Raw genomic sequence first — 14,930 nt, 5'->3', positions numbered from 1 at the left:
TGGATCTTTGGAGCTCCTGGTTCAAGCAGTGGATCCAGATTCCAAAATGATACTGGTTCTACCTTTCATGAGGACGGACCTCTTGTGGTGGTCGTCTTTCAGCAATCTGTCGGTGGGTGCTCCTTTCCAGGACCCTTGCCCCTGCTTCACCAGAGCGATCAGCAGTTGTGGAACCCCTCCCCACAATAGTTCAGCTTGGCGGCCTGGTGCCTGAGTTTAGATCTTTAGAGCGTTTGTTTGTCCACGGATAACATGTACATTATTCAGGCGGCCAGGAAACCTTCGACAAAATCTCAGTATGAGTAAATGGTTACGGTTCTGCCACTGGTGTTTAGCTAGGCAGCTGGACCCCAGAGAGGCTACTAACGATATAGTCCTGTCTTTTGTCTCACCTGGCAGAATCGGGCATTCATGTCTTGTAGGACTTATTTGCTGGCTGTCGCCGCTTACCGGTCCACTGACCAGTGCTTTTTTCACTGACGAATCTGGTCATTAAAAGACACTTTGCAGGCCTATTACATCTTTACCCTCCTGTTTGCAACCTGCATCCAAGGTGGGGTCTGAATGTGGTCCTTACGGCCTTGTCATAAGCCTTTTGAGCCCATTGCTACTGTCGATTTTTAAGTACCTTTCATGGAAATTGTCCTTTTTGATTGCTGTGACTTCGGCAAGGCGTGTAAGTGAGCTTCAGGCCTTGTCGGTAGAGCATTCATTCCTTACTTTTCATAAGCATAAGGTTGTCCTGCGGACAAATCACTCCTTTCTTCTGAAGGTGGTCTCTGATTTTCACCTGAATCAGTCAATTTCATTGCCTGTCTTCTTTCCAGACCCGGCCTCAGTGGCCAAGAGTGTTCTGCACTGCCTGGACGTTAGAAGAGCCATTAAGTTCTATTTGAACAGAACATCAGAGCGTAGGAACTCTTCGCAGATTTTTGTGACTTTCGGAAATCCGTTCGGAAAGCTAGCCTTGAAAGCAACCATCTTCCGATGGATTGCTGCCTGTATTTCTGAGGCGTATACCATTCAGGGTCTTTGGGCCCCAAAGGGAATTCATGCTCATCTTGTGCGGGGCAAGGCGGCTGCCGTTGCCTTCCAAAAAAGATGTTCCTTGGGAGACCATCGCGAAAGTTGCCACATGGGCCTCCCCATCGGCTTTTTGTAAACATTACTTTCTGGACCTGAGCTGTAGGGCTGATGCTCAATTCGGTCAAGCTGTGCTTAGGAACCTGTTTCAATAAGGTGTTACACCTGTAATTCCTGTGAGGAGTCCTTGGGATTCTCCCATAAGTAGGGAGGAAATGGGACGGGACGTAGGCATATTATAATGTTACTCACCATAGTGATTACCTTACTCCTAGTCCATAGTCCCCTTTCCTCCATACGCCGTCCCCTCTAATAAGTTTCCTCTGTTATTGCTTAAAGGTCTCAGATCTGGCAATAGAAATGGACTGATGGCCGATGCGCTGGGCGGAACTCAGGAGGGCAGGGTTACGGCCACATGCAGTACCCCACGTAAAGCGTAAAAAGAGGAGGACAGAGAGTTGAAAAATGTGATGCTTTTTACAAAAGTGCTCCGGTCCCGTCCCACAAGTATGCAGGAAAAGGGACTGTGGACTAGGAGTAAGGTAGTCACTACAGTGAGTAACTTTATTATTCTTCCATCCTGAAACCTTCCTCTGGCTCTTGCCTGCTGACTGACGAGCGGCTGAACGCGTCACTGAACTCTGTGCCAAGAATCTGCCTTTTAAATGTTCTTAACGTTATAGTAGTCTGGCAATCGGCATCTTTCCACAAAACACCATTTTTTATCGAGTGGTAGCTTGAATTAGAATGCATATGCATAACTTTCAGCTTTCTAAGATCTGCTTTTAGAACAGAACATATCTTGCCAATGGTCCAAAAAAGTGAATGTCCATTTCAGAATGTTTAATGGTCTCCCATCCTCACCCATTACCACCTCAGTTGCCCACACACCTTGTTTGAAAGTCAAATCGACATGTCTTGCCTCATTAGCAAAATACAAATAACTGTTTGGTGATCGTTCCCAATGGTACTTTATATTCCCTGTAAAGAAGCATTTCCCGAAAGTGCAATTAACTTGTTAAACTCTGCTTTTGTATACTTTTAAAAGATGGACAAAAACAGTGTTTTATTTGTCACAGAAAAGTTTTTATTATTTCATGTCTGCATTTCTCCTTTGAGTTACTGTCCAGCATATCCTAAACGGCTGTCATTGTTAATTTTAAATGCTGGAACAGGAAATGCCTCGTTTTCAATATTTGATCAATTTGTTTTTAGAGTAATGGTATTGTTTATTTTGCACATTTTTGATAAGACGTTTTTGAATGCACATTATTCCCTGGGTCTTGGCAATTATGGGACTGTGACAATCTGGACATTGTCACATCTGCTAGAAGTGAAATGTCTACGAAGCGGCTGAAAATATAGAACATCTGTTTTTAATTCTCATTGAGAAATCAATAGTTGCAATTTCCATTGTTGCCCCAAGACTATTGTGCATGAAGTGAATATTACATCTGGGATACCCTTCCACACATCAATGCCCTAGTTGTATTGGCTTATCTTGCTTTTTTGGCATAGAAATAAGTGTTTGAGTTGCCTAGAAACATTGAAATTCTGTAACAATTTAAGAAAACAAGGGATTTGTGTACTTGTGTTCAATGAAAATAGTAGATATCCTTTTTGATCTAACTTTCCTGGGGTAACATGTTAGTAAAACAGAATTATTACTGTTCCTCTTCAGCTTGAACAGTAGTTGGTAATCCTTTATTTTGTTATTTTGCAACCAGTTATTACTGTGCATTTTTTTACGTTTCCCTCGCATTCAGTTTTTGTCCTTTCGCTACTTTCCATCTGTCCCACCTGCTATCATATATGTAAAATTATCTTGTCATGGTAAAACCTTCTGTTAATTTGGTCCCATGTGTTTTTCCATTGTAAAGTGACACTTCCCGTAACTTTTTTTTCTGATATTGATTTAACAAAAGTATGTGACTGGACAGTTAACTGGGAAAAAGGCATACTATTTATATTTCATTCTAGTTAGACTGTACAAAATCCTCCAAGTCTATTTAAACGGTTACATGTGATTATAACTAACCAATACATGGCGAACACTTTTTGGTCTAAACAATTACAAAGAAGAAAAGTTTTTTTTGTTTCTTTTCCAAACCCTGTTTTGCCTCATTACTAATTCCACCGCAACCCCCTCCCCACCTGTTTTAAACCCTACCCCCATCATATATATATTTTAAAGAATTTGACATTATCTTTCGTTATAAATGTTTAGATGAAATTGCTGTTTATTTTCCATTCGTTATAATCACTGCATACCTATATAGACGGGAGGTGGACTCTTAAGTTGTCAGATACCTGTAGCTTACCAAGGTCATCTGGATATTCGTCCTGATAAATTAGTCCTTGCATGTGTTGCCCTTAGGCAGGCATATGGATGGATCATTTATGTAATTGTCCTCGAGTGAAATTGTCCTGGTTTTTGCTACCAGTGATATTCAATTGGCCACTAGTTGGAAGGGAGCTGCTAGTATCCTGCTCAAAGACTGAAAGTTGTATTCTAGCAAAGTGACCCAAGGCCTTGAGTCTCATTTTACCCTGTAGGCTGGGTACCCCAGTGGACTCAACCGTGCTCACTTTCATCTCATTCATGGCTGCGTGAGCTCAACTTTTGGTTTTCAAGCTTAACAGTGCGATTATGTAACCCCTATATAAATGCAGTATGGAGTTCAACGGCTAGACTTCTTTCCCTGCATGAGTGGGATATACACGTTGCAATATGGTCATGGCTACTGCCTGCTTCAGAGAATGAGGATAGTTTGTCCGGACAAGATTTCACGACTTGGTAAATTGTCTTGAATCTAGTTTGAATTCATGCATGAGAGAAATCCTGGGTAGAAGCCTTCAGAATATTAATATGGCAATCTCTTGTCATGGGGAAGGGGCTGTGTGAGGGGTTACAACTGTGCATGATTGTAAACCTGTTCCTCCTTTTTTGACAGAGGATCTATATCTGTAAGAACTGGTCTATAGTCATGGTGGATCAAAGAGGTGAATCTGAACAGTAATCCAACAGTAACACCCCAGAAAAACAGTTCACCCCATTAAAAAAAAGAGCAATGGCAAAATGGTTCACCCCACAATTAAATGACATGAAATAGGAAAACAGAAAGATGGAATTGGAATGGAGGAAAGAATATAATCCAGGGAAAAAAACACTGTACCAGAAACAAATCCGTGCATACAAGAAGGAAATTCAAAAGGCAAAGAAAAGACATTACGATGACAGAATCAATAATGCCACCAACACACAAAAAGAAATGTTTAACATCATTGAAGAAATGAGAAACCCACCAGGCTGTGATAACACCCCAACCCCCTCAGAAAAACTATGTAACGACCTGGCAGATCACTTAAAAAAAAAAAAATCAATGACATCCGTCAAACCATACAAAAGCGATCAACCACAACATACAACCCAACGAACCCAACTCGGAACCACAACTCAAACTCCGAAGCTTTCCTGAAATATCAGCAGAGGCATTCGCAATGCTGGTTAAACGAAGCAAGAAAGCGGGATCTCCCATGGACCCATGACCCCCAGACATCTACAAATCAATCCTCGCGCAAGGATCACCAGCAGAACACTACAGAAACCTTCTTAATATATCACTTTCAACAGGGACTGTACCGAAGATCTTCAAATCGTCATACATCAAGCCACTCTTAAAAAACACAAGTGGTGACGTAGATGACCTTTCCAACTACAGGCCGATCTCCAATATCCCCTACCCAGTGAAACTTCTAGAAACCTACGTATAAAAACTAACCCAAGAACACGTAGAAAAACACCATCTGCTGGACCAAGCCCAAATTGGTTTCAGACCAGCGAGAGGAACGGAAACAGCACGATCATCCATCTGGGACGACCTCAAAACTAATGCAGACTCAAACACTAGCTCAGCCCTTATTCTGCTCGACATCTCCGCAGCCTTTGACACAGCCACGATATCCTGACCAAAAGACTAGAAGACATAGGCATAACAGACACAGCACTACGCTGGACTAAATCATTCCTAGCAGAGAGAACAGAGACCATATGGATAAAACCTTTCAAATCCACTCCACGAATCAACGATTGCGGAGTACCACAAGGATCCTCACTATCTCCAATATATTTCAACATCTATCAGATTCCAGTCATCGGAATCTTCAAAAAATACAACATTACATGTTACAACTACGCAGATGACACTCAGATCATCTACAAAATCAAAGACACCGATGCCGACCATCCCTAACCGACTGTCTAAAAGAAGTCTTCAAATGGATGAATGCCAACAACCTGAAAATCAACCCAGGAAAGACAGAAATCATGATCGTATCCAAAGACCAAGAGAACGAAACCACCGTCCCATGGCCAACAGAAAAGGGAAACGCACCAACACCATCGAAGGTAGTAAAAAATCTGGGAGTCCTAATGGGCAACAACCTAACCCTGGAACCACAAATAAATGCAACAGTGAAGAAATGCTTTTTCCTCCTCCGCACGGCAAGAAGAATTCTACCTTTCCTCTACTTCGCGCACAAAACTCTCACTATCGTCGCCCTAATCATGTCTAAAATCGACTATGATATGATATATGATAGGTTATTTATAACGTGCTTAATACCCAGAGGTTTCTAAGCGCGGACCCAGGGATCGAACCTGTGTTGCTCCGTGTCATTTTGTTTCCAAGTCGAGCACGCTGCCACTGAGCTATCCTCCTGCAAACAGCCTCTACCTCGGAATACCAGAATACCTCCTTAAACTGCAACAGATCCAAAATGCAGCAGCAAGACTACTCCTCAAACTATCCAGAAGAGACCACATCACTCCAGCTCTAAAAACATTACACTGGCTCCCAGTAAAACATCGCATCACCTTCAAAACAATGTGCATAACGCACAGGGCAATCAGCGGACAAGGAGCAGAATTCCTACAAAAGAAAATAAGTCTACAAACTAACGAGACCCCTCCGATCAAGCAACGAAATCCGCCTGGAACTCAAACCATACCATAAGAAAAAACTTGGAGGCACCTCCTTCTACCACTTAGCCGCGAAAACCTGGAACAACATCCCAAAAGAAATGAGAAACACTGAAGATTACCTAAAATTCAGGAAAGCACTAAAAACCTGGCTCTACAACACCACAGATTAAACCAGGAAACTGGAAAAGGATGGCTAAACCAAAAGACACGGACATCCCGGACCTGAGAGAGTAACGCCCACGGCACCTGGACGGGTGACACCTGCTAGACTGGAACACAGGCGATACGCACGGAGACTGAGTCAACTGCCCCAGACAATCCCACCAACACTTTCGCCTGCCCCTTAATTAACTACCGCCAGGTACCATATGGGTGTGGAATTATCGAGATATTGGCAATCGCCCACTACCTGAGAGGTTGTCATTGGCAGGTGCAATGGCCACAGGAGGATGAATGGAAGATAAGAAGAGCTATGAGAAAGCATGTCAGAGGCGGGGGCCAGAGGAGTAAGGAACCTGTAGACCAGTCAGACCCGGTCCAGGACAGAGCTGCAACAGGGGAGACTACGCAAACAGAGCGCATCAATTCAGGATAGAGACGCAAACTAACTAACCCCTACTAACTATTTCCCTTTACCTCTCAAACTCCAAACCAAACTCCAAACCAAGCACAACCAAAACCTACAGCACAACAAACCGCACAAACTTCACTGCAACAACAAAACAAAAACACACATAGCCTTGCACAACAGTACACGACGACTACCGGCCGCAAACACCCCAGGCCCAGCCAACGGACCCACCGGGCTGAGGCCGCCAACAGCACATCACTGCCCTCGTGCACTTTTCCTGCTTCCTCCCACTAACTCAACCTCCCCTCCCGTTTCAGAGCCGCCAGAGGGCCAAGGGACCACTCCGGTGGTGATAGTGCGCGGTACAAATGTCCTTCAACATTAACATAAACTCCACACTGACGGCAATTCCAGTCATTATGGGCCCTGAAGACTGCAAGTGGCTTTCACCAAATAGGAGGTATAATAACTGGTTCGGCCCTCACTGCGGATCTATAAAGCAATTAGTACCTGATGCCAATTGTTGACACAAATAGGTATTTTCCCCCTGGCACACTGCTGGGAGACTGCACACCAAGAGCGTTTTTCCTATTCTCCTCTCAATCAGTGAGCCAACTGGTGCCACTGCTGAGCCTGCCCTCCACAGAGTCCATCTGCATCAACAATGTAAAGAATTCCCATGCTCAATCACCAGTGCACAGTCTCTGTCATTCTAGAAAGATTAACATTTGCTGGTCTCAGTCACTACCACTAATAGAGGACCTGTGACTAGTAGAACCAAAGCTCACAGAACTTGCAGACTATAACAAACTGCTTACAACTCTCTCATCTTCCTGTAACATGGGCAGGCACCACTTGGGACAGACTTGTGAGCAATCGCAGAGTACCCTCCAGCAAGCTGCACAAACATCTTATATGTCTTGTAAAAGATATTTTCATAAATACCTCTTTGTGGGCGTCATCTTATTCAAAGTGCCACCATGTGCTCTCACTCACGATGACCAGCACAAGGCAATTCAGTAAAGGCTGAAGTCTAAAACTGTTTTACATGCATTTTGCAGTGTGGCCCCATGCCTAGTACACCTGCCTGCTAAATTACTTCTCCAGCATGGGGTCTGGCATGGATTCACATGCTCATGAATATTCCCCGTCGTCAGGCTGGGAATCCTCGGTAAAGAAAAAACCAGTATCAGTTTCGTTTCTGATCTGTCTTTCGTAGTAATAACCAATCACTGGTCTCTGCGTCATACTGACCACAGCCAATGACTGCCCTCTACCTAAGCACCGCCTCTGGCAGCCATCTTCAGATTTTTACCGCACGTTCATGTGTTGGGATCCTCGTGCTATTGCTCTCGAGCGTTAGTGCTATTTTTTCGCGCTTTTTCACAAAAAACTCGATTCTTTCGGTCAAAAGAGCCTCAAGCTCCACCGATCCTACATCCGATCAACGGGGACCCGTGTCGGATTCATCTGTGCCCCTCAAGGGTGAAGATTTCGTCGAGCTACGCTTCGGAGGACTCCAGAAGCTTCTCAGGCCCGGTCTCGGAGATGGCCCAGGAGAAGGGAAGCTCGACGCCCGGAAAGCTGTTCAGGGTCTGCCCTGGATGCCAGCTGCAGAACGTCTTCAAGGAGGACGAACACTCTTTCTGCCTTTACTGCCTTCATGAGGACAAGACGCACGTGGAGAAGGACTGTGCGTTTTGCGGCAACATGTCGGAACGGACCATGAAGGACCGCCATCAACGTCTCGCCAACTGGCTGGAGGGTAAGAGCCCGTCTGGCGAGAAGAAGAAGAAATCCGAGCTGTCTTCTAAGACCTTTGAGGGCGCCCCGGCGACGGGGGCCCAACATAAGGCCAAGCACCGCGAGTCCGCTGGCACCGGGAGCGCCGAACAGTCGGGCTCTACGGGCGCCAGGCAGGGCGCACCCTCCCCGGCACCATCAACCACGAGCCAACGCTCTGGGTCGGGTAAGAGGAAGGCCGAGCACCCGGCGAAGCTCCTGGAGAGGCCCCGGTCGAGCTCTAAGGCAGAGGAGGAGCGTGGCAGTGCCCCCTCCCTCAAGGATAAGGCGGTGAGCGCACCTAAGGTGGTGAAGGCCTTGATCCATCCGACCAAGCCCTCTATCGAAACGGTCGCGGCGGCCCTGGCTCAGCCTGTGGTGGCTACACCAGTGGTGGCGACCTCAGGGCCCAGAATCTCCCTGCCTCCGCGGAGGGAGTCTTCCTTTGTGCCCATCGATAGGACCCCCGTGAAACCCTCCGTGGGGAAGAAGGGGGGGCAGGGCGTCGTCGTAGATTCGGCCTCAACCTCAGAAGAGGAGCTGATCGAGGTCTTAAGCCACGGCCTAGGCGTGGAAGAAGGCCAGCCCGTCGGAATGGACCCCGACGCAGGTGACGACGACGACATCGTCGAGGATACCGACGGGGCCCCTGCTCGCCCGTCGGATTCCCCTCTGCCAGCGCCGCAAGACAACTCGGCGGCCATTTTGTTGGCCATACAGTCCTTATGCTCCGAGATAAGGACGAGGCTACCGTTACCGACGGAGGAACCTCTCCCGTCGGGGGATCCAGAACCGGGTCCTTCTGGTGTTCCCCCCCACCAAGAGAAGAAGGATCCATCCACCACCTCCTTTTCAACCGTCGCGCCCCGTCCAGCCCTCCTCCCCGTCCACCCGAGGGGATGATACGGGGACTGACACGGCAGCGACGGGTACGGACGACGAGGCATACGACGAGGATTTTCCGTCGTCGCCTCCCACCAGGCCTTCTCCGCCCGACGAGATCGGATCTTTCCACTCCATGATCTCCAGGGCTTCCGAGCTTTTCCAACTCTGCCCTGAGGAGAAGAAAAAGGAAGGCTTCCTTTATCAGCGGCGCGAGGCCAAGAGGAAGACGGTCCTCGCAGTGCCTCTGTTGGACGACATTTGGGATGAGGGCCTTTCCCTCCTCAAGAACCCTTCCACGACGCCAGCTAGAAGAGACCGGTACGAGAAAAAGTACCGGGTCCCGGACACGGCCCCCCTATGCCTCCGGGCGCAGCCTACCCCGGACTCCGTCGTCTCCGCGGCAGCCAGGAAGAAAGCGGGGGGGGTGCGGCCTCCACATCAACTTCCTCGCCGGACGGCGAGGGAAAGAAATTGGATGCTATGGGACGTAGAGTCATCTCGTCGGCAGCGACGACGATTAAAGCGGCCAACGCCTTGGCTATCGTGGCCCGCTACGACAGGGAGCTCTGGTACAAGATAGCTCCCCTGCTGGATTTTCTGCCGGACGACAAGAGGGCGGAGGCCCTTGAGATCCTGCAGGAAGGTGAGGTGGCGTCGGACCACGCCATCACCGTGGCGACGGACATCGCCGACACTGGGTTCCGCCAGCTGGGCAACGGCGTTTGCCTTCGACGTCGTGGATGGCTCAAAGCTACAGACTTTCGGCAGGACGTCCAGACCAGAGTCCTGGACATGCCCTTCGACGGGAACAACCTGTTTGGGAAGACGGTGGACGATTCCCTTCAGGCCATCAAGGCGGATACTGAGACGGCCAGGGCCCTTGGAGTCCTGCAGCAACGACGAACGCCCTTTCGGAGCGGCGGAGGCAAGGGCGCCTCCAAAGGTTCCGGCGGCGGTTTCGCTTCCTACCGTCAAGCGGCCCGCTCGTCGTCGCAAGAGGCCTACAGAGGACGAGGCAAGTCTAGCGGACCCCGCCGTCGTCGCCAAGGAGGTCAAGGCGGCAAGGCCGCGTCCAAGCAGGATTGAACCGGCCGTGGGGTCGGGCCCCCACCGAAGCACCCCGGTGGGAGGCCGGCTGGCGGGCTTCGTCAGCGTGTGGGAGTCCATCTCCACCGACCGTTGGGTGCTGGACGCCCTGGCCCGGGGCCACGCGCTCGAGTTTCAAAGAAGGTGCCCGCGCGTCCCCCCCGTGGCCAAGAAAGAACTTCACGTCCCTCAACTTCTCCTGGAGGTAAAGGCGATGCTCAGAAAGGGCGCCATCGAACTCGTCCCAAAGAGGCTTCGGGGCTCCGGAGTCTACTCGCGATACTTCCTCGTGAAGAAGAAGACGGGAGGATGGCGCCCCATCCTAGACCTGCGACGTCTGAACAAGTTCATCAAGGCGCAGAAGTTCCGGATGGTCACCCTCCAGCACGTCCTGGGTCAGCTGGAGGAAGGAGACTTCCTATCGTCGTTGGATTTGGAGGATGCCTACTTCCACATTCCCATCCTAAAGGGGCACCGAAAATTCCTCAGATTCGTGGTCCAAGGGCGTCATTACCAGTTCAAAGCCCTTCCCTTCGGACTGCGGTCGGCACCCAGGGTATTCACCAAGTGCCTCGCACCGGTGGCGGCGCAGCTGCGCCGCGAGGGGATTCACGTCTACCCCTACCTGGACGACTGGCTCATCCGCGCCAAGACGAGGGAGCTCGCCGTGGTCCACACGGCAAGGACCGTCCAACTCCTCACGGACCTGGGATTCTCCGTGAACTACGCCAAATCCCACCTGGTGCCCGCGCAAGTCGCTCTGTTTCTGGGAGCGAGGCTCGACACAGTGTCCCTTCTGGCCTCCCCGTCGGAGGAGAGGACCAGGACCATCTTGGGCAAGGTGCAACGGATGTTAGTGGCCGACGCGGCCAAGGTGAGGTCCATCAAGTCCCTCCTCGGGATGATGTCTTCCTGCATCTACCTCATTCCCATGTGCAGGCTCCGGATGCGCCCGTTGCAAGAATTCCTGGATGCGCGCTGGATCCAGACGACGGGCAGCTTCGAGGAAAGGATCAAGCTCGACGAGAGCTTCCGACGAGCGATACGGTGGTGGGGCACCCGCGCGCATCTGACGGCGGGCATGGACTTCCAGACCCCAGCCCACCAGGAGACTGTGACCACGGATGCCTCCCTGGAAGGGTGGGGAGCGCACACCGAAAATCTGCACGCAAGGGGACTCTGGCTCCCGACGGAGAAGTCCCTGCATATCAACGTCCTGGAGCTCCGTGCAGTGTTTTGGGCCCTCAGGTCCTTCCTTCCGTCCCTCAAGGGCAAGGTGGTGAGGATCTTCACCGACAACACCACCACCATGTTTTACATCAGGAAACAGGGCGGAACCAGGTCCCCAGCGCTGTCCAAGGAGGCGCAGGACCTGTGGCATTGGGCCGTCGCCCAAGGGATTTTTCTGGTGCCGTTTCATCTGGCAGGGATAAAAAACACCATCGCCGACTCACTCAGCAGGGAGCTGCGCTCGTGCCACGAGTGGGAACTACGGCAGGATCTGGTGGATCGCCTCTTCCGACGGTGGGGCACACCCCAGATCGACCTGTTCGCGACGGCGACGAACACCAAGTGCCGGAGGTTCGCCAGCAGGTTTCCCCAGACGAGGAGCATGGGCGATGCTTTCTCGTTCCCCTGGAAGGGCCTGTTCCTCTACGCGTTCCCTCCCTTGCCTCTGCTAATCCGGCTCGTCAACCAGCTCAAGAGATCACGGTGCAGGATGATCCTCGTCGCACCTGCGTGGCCGAGGCAGATATGGTTCCCGGACCTTCTGGACTTGTCAGCGTCCCCGCCGATCAAGCTGCCGGCGGACGCGGATCTACTCTCCAGGGAAGGAGGCGCCATCCTCCACCACGACCCGAAGTCGCTGAACTTGCAGGCCTGGCTCCTGCAGCGCTAGAGTTTGGAGGATACGACATACCGGCCGATTGCAGAGAGGTTCTTGCAAAGGCCAGGGCGTCCTCGACTCTTAAATGCTACGGACACAAATGGAAGAGGTTCTCTGTCTGGTGCCACGCACAGAAGATTAACCCTCTACGGATTACGGCTCCCCAAGTACTGCCGTACCTGCTGACGCTGGCCAAAGCTGGTCTGGCACACGCGTCCATCAAGATTCATCTTGCTGCGATCTCCCGATACACCAGAACCACGGGGCGGACGTCCTTGTGGTCTCATCGTCTGGTGAAAGAGTTCATGAAGGGACTGTTCAGATCGCTCCCGCCGGTGAAGGCTCCGGCCCCGGCGTGGGAGCTCAACGTGGTGCTGACCAAGCTCATGGGACCTCCGTTCGAGCCTCTACACTCGGCCCCGTTGAAGTTTCTATCGTGGAAAACAGCTTTTCTTGTGGCCATCACCTCCGCACGACGAGTGGGAGAGATCCAGGCCCTTTCCTGCAAGGCCCCGTACTTGACTTTCCACGACACGAGGGTAGTGCTCAGGACGCACCCCTCCTTCATGCCCAAGGTGCCGTCGGACTTCCATCTCAACGAACCCTTGGTGTTGCCTGTGTTCTTCCCGTCGCCTTCGTCGCCGGCTGAGAGGACTTTGCACTCGCTGGATGTGGCTAGAGCGCTGAAGTTCTACGTAGACCGCACGAAGTGTTTTCGGAAGACGTCACAACTTTTTGTGAACTTTGGACCTGTCAATCAGGGGAAGGCTCTCTCGAAGGCTTCCATTTCCAGATGGCTCTCCGGCTGTATCATGTACTGTCATCGGTTGGCAAACCGACCGCTGCCTGGCCGTCCGAGAGCCCATTCCACCAGAGCGATCGCAGCTACCACGGCGTTCCTATCTGGTGTGCCCCTGCTGGACATATGCAGGGCTGCTACGTGGAGGTCGACGCACACCTTCACGAAATTCTACTGCGTCGACCGGGATTCCAGAGAGGAGTCCAGGGTCGGCCAAGCAGTGCTGCGCAACCTGTTCGCCTGAGGTGAGCCTGGTGAGGAGGTAAGATGCTTAATGTTGAGTTTATGTGATGCTTAATGTTGAGCCTTTGCCACCTCCCGTGGTTGTGCATGTGTGTACTGCTATGTATTCTTTATTCATGAGCATGTGAATCCATGCCAGACCCCATGCTGGAGAAGGAACAAGTTACTTACCTGTAACTGTTGTTCTCCAGCATGGGTCTGGCATGGATTCACATGCGAACCCTCCCGCCTACCCCTCTGCGGCTCTTCACTTGGTCATACTGCCACTTCACGTGCTTCCAAATCTGAAGATGGCTGCCAGAGGCGGTGCTTAGGTAGAGGGCAGTCATTGGCTGTGGTCAGTATGACGCAGAGACCAGTGATTGGTTATTACTACGAAAGACAGATCAGAAACGAAACTGATACTGGTTTTTTCTTTACCGAGGATTCCCAGCCTGACGACGGGGAATATTCATGAGCATGTGAATCCATGCCAGACCCATGCTGGAGAACAACAGTTACAGGTAAGTAACTTGTTCCTTCATTACTGTGAAGAATACAGGGAATTTGTTACTTCTGCCCAAGCGAGAGCAACCTCTTTGAAACTAGGGAGGTGGGCCTGCTAAGCTACACAGCCTTAGGGGACAGAGCAAGCTGGATCCCACAGCGGATGACCCCACCCTCAACTCCCTCTGCCCCAGCCCATGGGTGGATAGGCTGGCCCCTAGTAAGGATGTATACCACCCTTCCTTATCTTAGGAATCCAGTGTCTTCATTGGGTATTTGGGAATTGCCTCAAATCACTAAGAATATTTACCTGGCTTGGTTTCTTACACAGTGGTATTATCCTTGCAAAACCAGTGGAGTACTTAATCTCCTTTCAGAGACAGATATAAAAGAAGCGTATTGCTGTCACTGTTTTGTTCTCCTCTGTTCCCCTCCCTTGCCGCGCTCTGAAACACTTGTGTACGAGCGCGATAGAAATAAAATATCTATCAACACAGGGGAACAAGACCAAGCCAGAGTGCAGCTCACAAGCCTGCAAAGCCATGAGGCATAGGGCCCATCCCCCTTTCAGGTGGAGTCAGGGAGTTTTCCACACAGACTGCATGGATTACTGTCCAGCGAGGAAGCCCTTGGAGCTCTGTTCCCTAGTGTCTGGCCAGCTCCTTGACACACTCGGCCCTGCAATATGAAGAATTGAAGCGACTGGCTGGGACTTGGTTGGCCTGCACCCAGAGTATCTGCGGGAAAGTACTGAACCTTGCACAATACAGTGGAGGGATAAGGAGAAGCAGGATCTGCACCATCGTCTCCCCGAGGAATGCCCAGTTGTGAGACAAGTATACCGTCTGCCAGGGAAACGGAGAGGAGGGTGTAAAGGCCATGGAAGAACCCGAGCTAGGGAAAGGGACCATATACACCTTGCCTAGGTGAAAGAAGGGAAAGCCCATGAGGGGCCAAACTGCTATACTGCTGCAAACAGAACAGGATTCCAACTTCCCCCCATGCCCGCTTGAAAGGCCCAAGAAGGGTCAAAGCAACATGCATCCCTAGAACCAAATTAGCTCATGTAAGGGTAAGCAAACCGACACAATAGAAGAGGCTGAGAGCCTGAGGTAAGCTGAGA

General features: G+C 50.6%; 1 protein-coding gene across 2 annotated transcripts in view; it reads left to right on the top strand.

Annotated features, from left to right (window-relative positions):
- Positions 1-14,930, top strand: part of NUP98 (nucleoporin 98 and 96 precursor) — a 2,071,147-nt gene that overhangs the window by 982,866 nt on the left and 1,073,351 nt on the right. The window lies entirely within an intron of this gene.

Source organism: Ambystoma mexicanum, chromosome 7q (genome assembly GCF_040938575.1).
Source record: "Ambystoma mexicanum isolate Mex_15411 chromosome 7q, UKY_AmexF1_1, whole genome shotgun sequence".
NCBI lineage: Eukaryota > Metazoa > Chordata > Amphibia > Caudata > Ambystomatidae > Ambystoma > Ambystoma mexicanum.
Note: the sequence above shows the minus strand (reverse complement) of the source record. Positions and strands in the feature narration are given on the sequence as shown.